Source organism: Microcaecilia unicolor, chromosome 1 (assembly GCF_901765095.1).
Source record: "Microcaecilia unicolor chromosome 1, aMicUni1.1, whole genome shotgun sequence".
Classification (NCBI taxonomy): domain Eukaryota; kingdom Metazoa; phylum Chordata; class Amphibia; order Gymnophiona; family Siphonopidae; genus Microcaecilia; species Microcaecilia unicolor.
In genome coordinates, this window is record NC_044031.1 from 365152090 (window position 1) to 365167827 (window position 15738).

Here is a 15738-nt window from a genome sequence, read left to right on the forward strand (position 1 = left end):
TACTGGTCTCCGTATCTCAAAAAAGATATAGTAGAATTGGAAAAGGTACAGCGAAGGGCGACGAAAATGATAGTGGGGATGGGACGACTTTCCTATGAAGAGAGGCTGAGAAGGCTAGGGCTTTTCAGCTTGGAGAAGAGACGGCTGAGGGGAGATATGATAGAAGTGTATAAAATAATGAGTGGAATGGATCGGGTGGATGTGAAGCGACTGTTCACGCTATCCAAAAATACTAGGACTAGAGGGCATGAGTTGAAGCTACAGTGTGGTAAATTTAAAACGAATCGGAGAAAATTTTTCTTCACCCAACGTGTAATTAGACTCTGGAATTCATTGCCGGAGAACGTGGTACGGGCGGTTAGCTTGACGGAGTTTAAAAAGGGGTTAGATAGATTCCTAAAGGACAAGTCCATAGACCGCTATTAAATGGACTTGGAAAAATTCCGCATTTTTAGGTATAACTTGTCTGGAATGTTTTTACGTTTGGGGAGCGTGCCAGGTGCCCTTGACCTGGATTGGCCACTGTCGGTGACAGGATGCTGGGCTAGATGGACCTTTGGTCTTTCCCAGTATGGCACTACTTATGTACTTATGTACTTATATACGTAGTGACATGGTAACATAGTAAGTGACGGCAGATAAAGACCCGAATGGTCCATGCTATTTGCCCAACATTCAGAATCTTTATCAATTCAAGACTAAATCAACAAAGAACCTCAAATTCTCTACTTGATCGTGGTCTTTCTTTGGTGTTTCTGGGACACAGACCATAGACTTCAGCCCAGGTCTGTCCTTATGTTCCAGCTACCGGAACTCTCTATACTCCACAGGCTCTGTAGCTCAGTGGTCAGAGCACTGGTCTTGTAAACCAGGGGTCATGAGTTCAATTCTCATCAGAGCCTAATATTTTCCTTGCCACTCTTCTCTTTCTCTCCCTTAACCAGTGTGAGGAACTGTGACTATCGTGGCTTTTGCCCACAACCCTTGCAGTGCTGCACAAGAAGGCTTAGGCATCAGCCTATGAGCCAGCTCAGCAGCTTCTTCTACACAGGAAGTCCTCATCTGTCTCTTTTCACTTGACATGTTAGGAATAGACTTCATGATTATATTTGCAGCTTTTATGGTTTTTCTGGGCTGCTACTCTATTCATCTCTAGGAGGGACTGGACCTCACTCTATTCTGCTCTGATTGTGAAGAGAAACACTTGTCATATCCTGTGACTCTGAGCTCACAAGGAAATCACTTGCTCACACAAAACTCTGAGAAAAACACTAGGTGATTCAGATACCAGCTCACAAGTACACTACATACTGGAACTAATTATTAACAGAAAAACCATGCACAGACCTCTCTCAAGCACAGAAGAAGCTCTAGGATTAATCTTCTCTTCTCTTTTTCCCTTAATCTGCCCTCACACAGCCCGCCTTCTGTCAAAGCCTTCACTTCACAGTCAGTGTGAAGAGGAGGGCCAATTGCATGTTATTCTGAATGCCTTTCTTATGAGTGTCTTTCTCGTTCTCTCTATTTCTCCCATTTGAGTGCTTGTAGTCTCTCCATCCCTCCTCTCCCTTTCAAACTTCTACAGTCTGAAAGGTGACATGCAATTCATTCCCCTCTTTACCACTGGTGTTTGGGTCTACTGTATGAAAATCTTGCTTTTTTTTTCCCATCTCAAAGATCTTTGCAAGTAAAGAATAGCCCTTCCTGCACCCCTTAAATGTGCTGGGAGAAGTGTGAATTTTCAGTCGTATTACACCCTTCTTCCTACACACCATTCACAATTCTGCATTTCCTCATAGGGCACAAAGTGGCAATTCACGTGTACCTTTCATGACAATGGAGACATTATAAAGGGGCAGCCAGGGCGTACGCTTCTGGAGTTGAAATATGCCATCTTTTTCTGTGTTCATACCAGCTCTTTGATTACGCGGGATGATCATTTTGAAGGTTTAGATGGAGAGATATACAGAGGGGAGACTCAGATACTGGGAGTAGGAGAAGATATAGAAATCAGTTATGGAGGGGACAGGGAGAAATGGGGATATGGTGACTGGTTTGGGAGATACAGATATCTTAAGTGCCCTGCACTTTCATGTGCCTGCTAGACCTCCTATTTTGCTGCCTCACTCTTCCACCATGCAAGGGCCGTGATCACCTACCTAGAAGAAGCCATCGGTCTCATTCCCTCATCTTCTCTGCCTTTCCGAATGTGATTGATTGCTACCCAGAACTTTAGACCAAAGAAGAAGAAAAAGCTAATAGCTTTCTATGAGAAGAAAAGAAAGAGAGATCGACAAAGGGTAAGGAAAATCTGGTATCTCACACAGTTATAGAAGAAGGTTAGAAAGAAGATAGGAGAAGAGCTGGGTTAGAAAAAAGGTAGGAGAAGAGCTGAAACAAAACATGTAAAGGAGGCCGTGGCCTTGAATGTCTTGGATAGAGCAGTGGTGAGGTCACAATACACAGCAACATCACTGCCTAGCAGGCAGTTAGTCTTCAGTATGCCCAGCACATTCTTTCCTGGAATTCTGCTAGGAATAACACATTAAAAAGTGTACATGGGGTATATCAGATCAGCTACAGTGTGTGAGCATTACAAGTAGGTCTCCACATTAGTCCTGAGATTCCTTTGTGGCAGTAGGTAGGACTCTGGGAGGCATTCATGTGAGGGAAAGACATTTCACAGTAACATACGTAGTGACATGGTAACATAGTAAGTGACGGCAGATAAAGACCCGAATGGTCCATGCTATTTGCCCAACATTCAGAATCTTTATCAATTCAAGACTAAATCAACAAAGAACCTCAAATTCTCTACTTGATCGTGGTCTTTCTTTGGTGTTTCTGGGACACAGACCATAGACTTCAGCCCAGGTCTGTCCTTATGTTCCAGCTACCGGAGCTCTCTATACTCCACAGGCTCTGTAGCTCAGTGGTCAGAGCACTGGTCTTGTAAACCAGGGGTCATGAGTTCAATTCTCATCAGAGCCTAATATTTTCCTTGCCACTCTTCTCTTTCTCTCCCTTAACCAGTGTGAGGAACTGTGACTATCGTGGCTTTTGCCCACAACCCTTGCAGTGCTGCACAAGAAGGCTTAGGCATCAGCCTATGAGCCAGCTCAGCAGCTTCTTCTACACAGGAAGTCCTCATCTGTCTCTTTTCACTTGACATGTTAGGAATAGACTTCATGATTATATTTGCAGCTTTTATGGTTTTTCTGGGCTGCTACTCTATTCATCTCTAGGAGGGACTGGACCTCACTCTATTCTGCTCTGATTGTGAAGAGAAACACTTGTCATATCCTGTGACTCTGAGCTCACAAGGAAATCACTTGCTCACACAAAACTCTGAGAAAAACACTAGGTGATTCAGATACCAGCTCACAAGTACACTACATACTGGAACTAATTATTAACAGAAAAACCATGCACAGACCTCTCTCAAGCACAGAAGAAGCTCTAGGATTAATCTTCTCTTCTCTTTTTCCCTTAATCTGCCCTCACACAGCCCGCCTTCTGTCAAAGCCTTCACTTCACAGTCAGTGTGAAGAGGAGGGCCAATTGCATGTTATTCTGAATGCCTTTCTTATGAGTGTCTTTCTCGTTCTCTCTATTTCTCCCATTTGAGTGCTTGTAGTCTCTCCATCCCTCCTCTCCCTTTCAAACTTCTACAGTCTGAAAGGTGACATGCAATTCATTCCCCTCTTTACCACTGGTGTTTGGGTCTACTGTATGAAAATCTTGCTTTTTTTTTACCATCTCAAAGATCTTTGCAAGTAAAGAATAGCCCTTCCTGTACCCCTTAAATGTGCTGGGAGAAGTGTGAATTTTCAGTCGTATTACACCCTTCTTCCTACACACCATTCACAATTCTGCATTTCCTCATAGGGCACAAAGTGGCAATTCACGTGTACCTTTCATGACAATGGAGACATTATAAAGGGGCAGCCAGGGCGTACGCTTCTGGAGTTGAAATATGCCATCTTTTTCTGTGTTCATACCAGCTCTTTGATTACGCGGGATGATCATTTTGAAGGTTTAGATGGAGAGATATACAGAGGGGAGACTCAGATACTGGGAGTAGGAGAAGGTATAGAAATCAGTTATGGAGGGGACAGGGAGAAATGGGGATATGGTGACTGGTTTGGGAGATACAGATATCTTAAGTGCCCTGCACTTTCATGTGCCTGCTAGACCTCCTATTTTGCTGCCTCACTCTTCCACCATGCAAGGGCCGTGATCACCTACCTAGAAGAAGCCATCGGTCTCATTCCCTCATCTTCTCTGCCTTTCCGAATGTGATTGATTGCTACCCAGAACTTTAGACCAAAGAAGAAGAAAAAGCTAATAGCTTTCTATGAGAAGAAAAGAAAGAGAGATCGACAAAGGGTAAGGAAAATCTGGTATCTCACACAGTTATAGAAGAAGGTTAGAAAGAAGATAGGAGAAGAGCTGGGTTAGAAAAAAGGTAGGAGAAGAGCTGAAACAAAACATGTAAAGGAGGCCGTGGCCTTGAATGTCTTGGATAGAGCAGTGGTGAGGTCACAATACACAGCAACATCACTGCCTAGCAGGCAGTTAGTCTTCAGTATGCCCAGCACATTCTTTCCTGGAATTCTGCTAGGAATAACACATTAAAAAGTGTACATGGGGTATATCAGATCAGCTACAGTGTGTGAGCATTACAAGTAGGTCTCCACATTAGTCCTGAGATTCCTTTGTGGCAGTAGGTAGGACTCTGGGAGGCATTCATGTGAGGGAAAGACATTTCACAGTAACATACGTAGTGACATGGTAACATAGTAAGTGACGGCAGATAAAGACCCGAATGGTCCATGCTATTTGCCCAACATTCAGAATCTTTATCAATTCAAGACTAAATCAACAAAGAACCTCAAATTCTCTACTTGATCGTGGTCTTTCTTTGGTGTTTCTGGGACACAGACCATAGACTTCAGCCCAGGTCTGTCCTTATGTTCCAGCTACCGGAGCTCTCTATACTCCACAGGCTCTGTAGCTCAGTGGTCAGAGCACTGGTCTTGTAAACCAGGGGTCATGAGTTCAATTCTCATCAGAGCCTAATATTTTCCTTGCCACTCTTCTCTTTCTCTCCCTTAACCAGTGTGAGGAACTGTGACTATCGTGGCTTTTGCCCACAACCCTTGCAGTGCTGCACAAGAAGGCTTAGGCATCAGCCTATGAGCCAGCTCAGCAGCTTCTTCTACACAGGAAGTCCTCATCTGTCTCTTTTCACTTGACATGTTAGGAATAGACTTCATGATTATATTTGCAGCTTTTATGGTTTTTCTGGGCTGCTACTCTATTCATCTCTAGGAGGGACTGGACCTCACTCTATTCTGCTCTGATTGTGAAGAGAAACACTTGTCATATCCTGTGACTCTGAGCTCACAAGGAAATCACTTGCTCACACAAAACTCTGAGAAAAACACTAGGTGATTCAGATACCAGCTCACAAGTACACTACATACTGGAACTAATTATTAACAGAAAAACCATGCACAGACCTCTCTCAAGCACAGAAGAAGCTCTAGGATTAATCTTCTCTTCTCTTTTTCCCTTAATCTGCCCTCACACAGCCCGCCTTCTGTCAAAGCCTTCACTTCACAGTCAGTGTGAAGAGGAGGGCCAATTGCATGTTATTCTGAATGCCTTTCTTATGAGTGTCTTTCTCGTTCTCTCTATTTCTCCCATTTGAGTGCTTGTAGTCTCTCCATCCCTCCTCTCCCTTTCAAACTTCTACAGTCTGAAAAGTGACATGCAATTCATTCCCCTCTTTACCACTGGTGTTTGGGTCTACTGTATGAAAATCTTGCTTTTTTTTCCCATCTCAAAGATCTTTGCAAGTAAAGAATAGCCCTTCCTGCACCCCTTAAATGTGCTGGGAGAAGTGTGAATTTTCAGTCGTATTACACCCTTCTTCCTACACACCATTCACAATTCTGCATTTCCTCATAGGGCACAAAGTGGCAATTCACGTGTACCTTTCATGACAATGGAGACATTATAAAGGGGCAGCCAGGGCGTACGCTTCTGGAGTTGAAATATGCCATCTTTTTCTGTGTTCATACCAGCTCTTTGATTACGCGGGATGATCATTTTGAAGGTTTAGATGGAGAGATATACAGAGGGGAGACTCAGATACTGGGAGTAGGAGAAGATGTAGAAATCAGTTATGGAGGGGACAGGGAGAAATGGGGATATGGTGACTGGTTTGGGAGATACAGATATCTTAAGTGCCCTGCACTTTCATGTGCCTGCTAGACCTCCTATTTTGCTGCCTCACTCTTCCACCATGCAAGGGCCGTGATCACCTACCTAGAAGAAGCCATCGGTCTCATTCCCTCATCTTCTCTGCCTTTCCGAATGTGATTGATTGCTACCCAGAACTTTAGACCAAAGAAGAAGAAAAAGCTAATAGCTTTCTATGAGAAGAAAAGAAAGAGAGATCGACAAAGGGTAAGGAAAATCTGGTATCTCACACAGTTATAGAAGAAGGTTAGAAAGAAGATAGGAGAAGAGCTGGGTTAGAAAAAAGGTAGGAGAAGAGCTGAAACAAAACATGTAAAGGAGGCCGTGGCCTTGAATGTCTTGGATAGAGCAGTGGTGAGGTCACAATACACAGCAACATCACTGCCTAGCAGGCAGTTAGTCTTCAGTATGCCCAGCACATTCTTTCCTGGAATTCTGCTAGGAATAACACATTAAAAAGTGTACATGGGGTATATCAGATCAGCTACAGTGTGTGAGCATTACAAGTAGGTCTCCACATTAGTCCTGAGATTCCTTTGTGGCAGTAGGTAGGACTCTGGGAGGCATTCATGTGAGGGAAAGACATTTCACAGTAACATACGTAGTGACATGGTAACATAGTAAGTGACGGCAGATAAAGACCCGAATGGTCCATGCTATTTGCCCAACATTCAGAATCTTTATCAATTCAAGACTAAATCAACAAAGAACCTCAAATTCTCTACTTGATCGTGGTCTTTCTTTGGTGTTTCTGGGACATAGACCATAGACTTCAGCCCAGGTCTGTCCTTATGTTCCAGCTACCAGAACTCTCTATACTCTATAGCTCTGTGGTCAGAGCACTGGTCTTGTAAAGCAGGGGTCATGAGTTCAATTCTCATCAGAGCCTGAAGTTTTCCTTGCCACTCTTCTCTTTCTCTCCCTTAACCAGTGTGAGGAACTGTGACTAGCGTGGCTTTTGCCCACAACCCTTGCAGTGCTGCACAAGAAGGCTTAGGCATCAGCCTATGAGCCAGCTCAGCAGCTTCTTCTACACAGGAAGTCCTCATCTGTCTCTTTTCACTTGACATGTTAGGAATAGACTTCATGATTATATTTGCAGCTTTTATGGTTTTTCTGGGCTGCTACTCTATTCATCTCTAGGAGGGAATGGACCTCACTCTAGTCTACTCTGATTGTGAAGAGAAACATTTGTCATATCCTGTGACTCTGAGCTCACAAGGAAATCACCTGCTCACACAAAACTCTGAGAAAAACACTAGGTGATTCAGATACCAGCTCACAAGTACACTACATACTGGAACTAACTATTAACAGAAATACCACGCACAGACCTCTCTCAAGCACGAAATAAGACCAAGAAGAAGCTCTAGGATTAATCTTCTCTTCTCTTTTTCCCTTAATCTGCCCTCACACAGCCCGCCTTCTGTCAAAGCCTTCACTTCACAGTCAGTGTGAAGAAGAGGTCCAATTGCATGTTATCCTGAATGCCTTTCTTATGAATGTCTTTCTCATTCCCTCTATTTCTCCCATTTGAATGCCTGTAGTCTCCCCCTCCCTCCTCTCCCTTTCAAACTTCTACAATCTGGAAGGTGACATGCAATTCATTCCCCTCTTTACCACTGGTGTTTCGGTCAGTAGTATGGACATCTTGCTTTTTTTGTTTGTTTTTTTTCCATCTCAAAGATCTTTGCAATAAAGAATATCCCTTCCTGCACCCCTTAAATGTGCTGGGAGAGGTGTGAAGTTTCAGTCGTATTAAACCCTTCTTCCTACACACCATTCACAATTCTGCATTTCCTCATAGGGCACAAACTGGCAATTCACGTGTACCTTTCATGACAATGGACACATTATAAAGGGGCAGACAGGGCATACGCTTCTGGAGTTGAAATATGCCATCTTTTTCTGTGTTCATACCAGCTCTTTGATCCCGCGGGATGATCATTTTGAAGGTCTGGAGGGAGGGATATACAGAGGGGAAACTCAGATACTGGAAGTGGGAGAAGATGTAATATGTGTGTGCCCAATGGAAAAAGCTCCTAGCTCTCAGGGAACGTGTCTGTTCTCTTGAGGCAAGAGTAGCACACTTGGTGAAGGTCAGGGAGTCAGAGAGGCACATAGAGACCTACAGGAATGTTGCAGAGAAGAGAAGTCCCACCTTCAGTCTGGTAGCCCTTGTGCTGCCTTGGAGGAGGGAGGTCTCCTAGAAGAAGAGCATCACCCTGGTGAAGTAGGAAGTACTCCTGTTGCCAGGACCGGCCCACCAGGGGATGTACTATCCTCTTTCATCGAGAATATGTCTCCAAGTGCTGCCCAGGAGGGAAAAGTTAAGACAGCTGTTGTAGTTGGTGATTCGATCATTAAGCATATAGCTGGGTGGGTGGTGGACGTGAAATCGCCTGGTGACTTGCCTGCCTGGTGCAAAGGTGGCAGACCTCACGCGTCACCTAGATAGGATTTTAGATAATGCTGGTGAGGAGTTGGCTGTCTTGGTACATGTGGGTACCAATGACATAGGAAAATGTGGGAGAGAGGTTCTGGAAGCCAAATTTAGGCTCTTAGGTAGAAAGCTCAAATCCAGATCCCCTAGGGTAGCATTTTCTGAAATGCTACCTGTTCCACGCGCAGGGCCCAAGAGACAGCAGAGCTCTGGAGTCTCAATGCGTGGATGAGACGATGGTGCAGGGAGGAGGGTTTTAGATTTGTTAGGAACTGGGCAACATTCTGGGGAAGGGGGAACCTATTCCGAAAGGATGGGCTCCACCTTAACCAGGATGGGACCAGGCTGCTGGCTTCGGCATTTAAAAAGGAGATAGAGCAGCTTTTAAACTAGAAATGAGGGGAAGGCCGACAGTCACTCAAAAGCGCATGGTTCGGGATAAGGTATTTTTCAAAGATATCACCAAAACAGGGAAGATAGGGTATCCTGATAGTGAGGTTGCAAAAGAGACCGTACTAGATCAGGTGTCCCTAAATAAAAATCAGTCAAAAGATTGCAAATTAGTACTGTCAAGTACTAAGCATGATGTAAATAGGAGTAACAAGCACAGTTTGAAATGTCTATATGTGAATGCCAGGAGCCTAAGAAATAAGATGGGAGAGTTAGAATATATTGCACTAAATGAAAAATTAGATATAATAGGCATCTCTGAGACCTGGTGGAAGGAGGCTAACCAGTGGTACAAATTATATTGTAGTGATAGGGTGGATCGAATTGGTGGAAGGGTAGCATTGTATATTAACGAGAGCCTTGAATCAAATAGATTGAAAATTCTGCAGGAAACAAAACACTTCTTGGAATCACTGTGGATTGAAATTCCATGTGTAAAGGGGAAAAGGATAATGATAGGAGTGTACTACTGTCCTCCTGGCCAGGATGAACAGATGGATGCAGAAATGTTAAAGGAAATTAGGGATGCAAACAAACTGGGCAACGCAATAATAATGGGTGATTTCATTTACCCTATATATTGACTGGGTAAATGTAACATCGGGACATGCTAGGGAGGTAAAATTCCTTGATGAAATCAAGGACAACTTTATAGAGCAGCTGGTACAGGAACTAAGGAGAGAAAAAATGAGTGTGAGACTGATAGAGAATGAGAGAGAGAGAGAGAGAAAGAAAGGGAAAGTGAGAGAAAGGAGATTAAGGAAAGGCATTCAGAATATAATTCACTGGGTAGCTCTCGTCTTACCCTGACCTAAAGTGAATTTGAGAAGACACAAGAAGCTGTGTTCCCTTAAGGTAAAGTATGGGTATGAGAAGGTTGTCAGTAGTTTCTTCTCTGATTTTGCCTGGCTTTTGTTATTGATAGTAAGGCGTGGTCTTTTTAACCAGGTTGATAAACTCTCTCTTATTGGACAGTTCTGGTCCCATGTTAGTAGTGTTGTCTAACCTTGTTTACTCAGGCTTTTTATTGGCTATGATGGACTGCAGGTTAAACCAGAATAATCTTCAATTATCTTCTTAAAAGAGATTAAAGAATAACATTTTTACATGCACATGACTGATGCATCATGAGTCACTACATTATATATTCCTTTATCGTTTGTTTATCTATTCTGTCACATCTGATAAGTTATGGGTTGCTATATATATTATATATTTATAGCACACCTTTTTAATGTTGGAGTAACATCTTTTTGTTTTATTTTATTTTTGTCTTGTTTATTCTGCTGCTCATTTCCATAGGGGATATATAATGTCATCATTTCCCCATAGGTCATTACATGATCAAGTTTGAGCTACTATCTAGGATAAACCTGCAGAAGAAATCTACTGTAGCTGCATTTAATTTTCAAAAGGGCAGCTATAATAAAATGAGGAAAATGGTTAAAACTAAACTAAAAGAATTGGCTGCAAAGGTTAGGACACTAAATCAGGCATGAATGTTATTCAAAAATACCATCTTGAAAGCCGAGTCCAGATGCATTCCACGTATTTGCAAAGGTGGAAAGAGGAGAAAACGTCAGCCAGCGTGCTTAAAAAGTGAAGTAAAAGAGGCCATTACAGCCAAAAGATTGCCCTGCAAAGAATGGAAAAGGGACCCAAATGAAGAAAATAAGAAGCAACATAAGCACTGGCAAGTCAGATGCAAAGCATTAATAAAGAAGGCTAAAGGAGAATATGAAGAGAAACTTGACGCAGAGGCTAAAACTCACAGCAACAACTTTTTCAGGTACATCAGAAGCAGAAAGCCTATGAGGGAATCTGTGAGACTGTTAGATCATGAAGGAGCAAAAGGAGCACTTAGGGAGGACAAGGCCATAGTGAAGAAACTGAACAAATTCTTTGCTTCTGTCTTTATGGAGAAGATGTAAGAGATCTGCCTATACTGGAAATGGTTTTCAAGGGTGATGATGTGGAGGAACTGAAAGAAATCTCAGTGATCCTAGAAGATGTACTGAGCCCAAATTGACAAATGAAAGAGTAGTAAATCACCTGGACCAGATGGCATGCATCCAAGGGTACTCAAAGAACTCAAGCATAAAATTGCTGATCTGCTGTTAGTAATACGTAACCTGTCATTAAAATCGTCCATAGTACCTGAAGATTGGAGGGTGGCAAATGTGATGCCAATTTTTAAAAAGGGTTCTAGGGGTGATCCAGGAAATTATAGACCCGTAAGCCTGACGTTGGTGCCGGGCAAAATAGTGGAAACCATTATAAAGACCAAAATTACAGAACACATAGACAAAAATGGTTCAATGAGACAGAGTCAGCATGGGTTCAGCCGAGGGAAGTCTAGCTTCACCAATTTGCTTCATTTCTTTGAAGATGTGAATAAACATGTGGATAAAGATGAGCCCGTTGATGTAGAGTATCTAGATTTTCAGAAAGCTTTTGATAAAGTTCCTCATGAGAGACTCCTGAGAAAAATAAAGAGTCATGGGATAGGAGGCACGGTTCTGGTGTGGATTAGGAATTGGTTACTGGACAGAGTTAAATGGTAATTTCTTTCTATGGAGGAGGGTGAACTGTGGAGTGCCGCAGGGATCTGCACTGGGACTGGTGCTACTTGACATATTCATAAATGATATGGAAATCAGAATGACAAGTGAGGTGATCAAATTTGCAGATGATACAAAACTATTTAAGGTTGTTAAAACATGTGCAAACCATGAAATATTGCAAGAAGACCTTAGGAAATTAGAAGACTGGGTGTCCAAATGGCAGATGAAATTTAATGTGGACAAATGCAAGGTGATACACATTGAAAAGAATAATCTGAATCATAGTTATCTGAGGGGGTAAGCAAACATGTGGACAATGGGGAGCCGGTTGATATTGTATATCTGGATTTTCAGAAGGCGTTTGACAAAGTGCCGCACGAAAGACTCCTGAAGAAATTGCAGAGTCATGGAATCGGAGGTAGGGTATTATTATGGATTAAGAACTGGTTGAAAGATAGGAAGCAGAGAGTAGGATTGCGTGGCCAGTATTCTCAGTGGAGGAGGGTAGTTAGTGGGGTCCCGCAGGGGTCTGTGCTGGGCCCGTTGCTTTTTAATGTATTTATAAATGACCTAGAGATGGGAATAACTAGTGAGGTAATTAAATTCGCCGATGACACAAAATTATTCAGGGTCGTCAAGTCGCAGGAGGAATGTGAACGATTACAGGAGGACCTTGCGAGACTGGGAGAATGGGCGTGCAAGTGGCAGATGAAGTTCAATGTTGACAAGTGCAAAGTGATGCATGTGGGTAAGAGGAACCCGAATTATAGCTACGTCTTGCAAGGTTCCGCGTTAGGAGTTACGGATCAAGAAAGGGATCTGGGTGTCGTCGTCGATGATACGCTGAAACCTTCTGCTCAGTGTGCTGCTGCGGCTAGGAAAGCGAATAGAATGTTGGGTGTTATTAAGAAGGGTATGGAGTCCAGGTGTGCGGATGTTATAATGCCGTTGTATCGCTCCATGGTGCGACCGCACCTGGAGTATTGTGTTCAGTACTGGTCTCCGTATCTCAAAAAAGATATAGTAGAATTGGAAAAGGTACAGCGAAGGGCGACGAAAATGATAGTGGGGATGGGACGACTTTCCTATGAAGAGAGGCTGAGAAGGCTAGGGCTTTTCAGCTTGGAGAAGAGACGGCTGAGGGGAGATATGATAGAAGTGTATAAAATAATGAGTGGAATGGATCGGGTGGATGTGAAGCGACTGTTCACGCTATCCAAAAATACTAGGACTAGAGGGCATGAGTTGAAGCTACAGTGTGGTAAATTTAAAACGAATCGGAGAAAATTTTTCTTCACCCAACGTGTAATTAGACTCTGGAATTCATTGCCGGAGAACGTGGTACGGGCGGTTAGCTTGACGGAGTTTAAAAAGGGGTTAGATAGATTCCTAAAGGACAAGTCCATAGACCGCTATTAAATGGACTGGAAAAATTCCTCATTTTTAGGTATAACTTGTCTGGAATGTTTTTACGTTTGGGGAGCGTGCCAGGTGCCCTTGACCTGGATTGGCCACTGTCGGTGACAGGATGCTGGGCTAGATGGACCTTTGGTCTTTCCCAGTATGGCACTACTTATGTACTTATGTACTTATGCTTGTGTCCATCTTGGGAATCTGCACTCTTATGTTCTTATACCCAAATACCTGTTTACACTAGCAATGTTGTACCATGTTATTAGTATAGTCTAGTTTAATAAGTTGCCCAGCATGATATTGTATTCCTGTGTATTATATTATTTTAGCTAACTTTAGTAAAAACTATGAACAACATTCTGAGTTAAGCCTAAGTAAAACCCAGATTCCCCACATTCCTTCCCTACTTGCAAGGAGAAAGAGGCACCATTGTCTAAAGGGCTATGTGCAGGAAGGCAGGTTTCCACCCTCCTCCCATACCTGGTCAAGAAAAGGCTCCCCTGCCTACTTGCCTGGAAACTGGCCTTTCCTTCTTCTCCTTACATTTTCATGGATTTCTACATTGGCTGGTAGCCAACTGAGACAGTCAGAGCTGGAACTTCCCTATTGGCTGATTGCCAATCCAGGTAGTCAGAGCTAAAGGTATACCCTTTAATACCTTTACCTGTTTCAGAGTTGCTAGTTCTGTGGTTTTCCCGCAGAATTGGTCGGGCATGGGATTTTTTGAAAGCTGTGAGTTGCAGCTTTTTGGGTGTTTGGGTTGGGTGCTTTTTCACCGCCACAGCTGTGGGTTGGATGCTTTGTCTGCTCAGCCTCCTATTGGTCCTAATTTAAGAGAGGCAGGATCCAGCCCTCATCTTAAATTGCTGTGCACAGCACACCGTGCTGCACAAAAGACAGCAACACCATCACTGTGAGGCTCAGCCAGGTGGAAGGCTGTGCTGGACAGGCCTGTGTGGTGAGTGAGGAGCGGCGGTGGGAGACTAGAGTGGAGACAGCAACCCACTGTCAATGTGGGTCAGGCAGGACGTTGTGCAGGAGAGGCCTGTTGGGTCCCTGGGCTGGCCAGTCAAGCGCTTCTCCACATTCATACCAGCCCAGACCTGCCGTGAATAGCTGATAGCAGCAGCAGGAGTCAGAGAGAGCATGGCCACAGACTGACCAAAGGAGCCACTAGTCCAGAGAGGAGGGAGGGCCACCCCAGGCTGAGGGACAGGAGAGGAGCACAGCAGTCTTCCACGTTCACCCACCTACTCTATCCACGTCGTTCTTTATTGTTGGTAGCATTTTTAATTCATCTCACTAATATTTTCAAACATGTGGCTTGTACAGCATGTGGATGTACACAGAGGAATTATTGGTTTCATTGGTTAGAGTAGTAATAAATTCTAAATTGTAAATCAATGTGTCATTTGAGGGGTTAGTTATAAGGACTCCCAGTATTCATGCAAAGATATTTTCCTCTACTAAATGGCCATCAAAACAGATATCATGTTATGAGAATCAGGTGCTTATAAATCATTAAGTAGATTGAAACCTGGGAGCATTAACATCTTTTTATACTGTCTCTACAGGAGCAAGTTCCCTCATGTTACTTTTTTTTTCTTTTGATGTAGGCACAGGAAAAAAAAGATGTTAAATGCTCCCAGGTTTCAACCTAATTCATGTTTTTTGTAATAATAATTGTACTTATAAATACTAAGTCTGATTGTTAAGCACCTGATTCTCATAACATGATGTCTGTTTTGGTGGCCCTTTATCATCATCATTGTGGTATATTACAAAAATGCACTTGCCTTTTTTATTACTATTTTACAGGGAGGGATTGAATAATGAGGGAAGGGCTTCCTTCATATGTTCAGTGGAAAAATAATCTGTTGGTTCAGGCTGCTTGCTATGTGAATATTCCATTATTGCTACCAAGTATTACATATTAAGGGCATTTGCTTTGAACTTTGTTTTCATTCATTTATCCAGTCCTTACATGCACATGGTTTTGCTTTTTAAACCCAAAGGTGAATTCTAAGGGTGATTGCACAATTAGGTATAAGCTGTGTTGTTTCTGACTTTACTTGTTGTGGATTGCTAAGTGCTTACACAAATTAATGTTAGTCTACTTTTTATGAAAACAGTTTGAAAATATTAATAATAATAATAATAATAATAATAATAATGAAATGCAGTGCAAAACTCACACACAGCAACAGTGTAAGTCTCAATGAAATCCTCCGAATGAAATGCAGTGCAAAGCTTACACACAGCAACAGTGTAAGTCTCATTGAGACTTACACTGTTGCTGTGTGTGAGCTTTGCACTGCATTTCATTCGAAGGAACATATCACACAAAATTTTGGAAAGCATCAGCCTTTTGAAATTAGTCTGTTGAAGCCTCCTTTGTCATTGGTGTGACCCCTGACGCAGGTGCGGTAGCACCGAAATACGGCCCGTGTCGGGTCTTTCTTCAATCAAAGTTCACTATTAAAGGATTTTTTTAATGAAAGAACTGTGTTCCCTTTTGTTTTTAAAGGCCCTTTGTGCTGGTTTTTTTTTTTTTATTTCACAAAGTACATCATGAAAGACTCCAGAGGAAATTGGAGA

The 15738-nt window shown here is 42.8% G+C and overlaps 3 non-coding genes across 3 annotated transcripts; all 3 read left to right on the forward strand.

Moving 5' to 3' along the window:
• Positions 1-829: 829 nt before the first annotated feature.
• TRNAT-UGU lies at positions 830-902 on the forward strand. Its single transcript has one exon. It is a non-coding gene; the product is annotated as a tRNA-Thr (tRNA).
• A 2016-nt stretch (positions 903-2918) lies between these two features.
• Positions 2919-2991, forward strand: TRNAT-UGU. The gene has a single exon. It is a non-coding gene; the product is annotated as a tRNA-Thr (tRNA).
• Positions 2992-5007: 2016 nt separating this feature from the next.
• TRNAT-UGU lies at positions 5008-5080 on the forward strand. The gene has a single exon. It is a non-coding gene; the product is annotated as a tRNA-Thr (tRNA).
• Positions 5081-15738: the final 10658 nt, after the last annotated feature.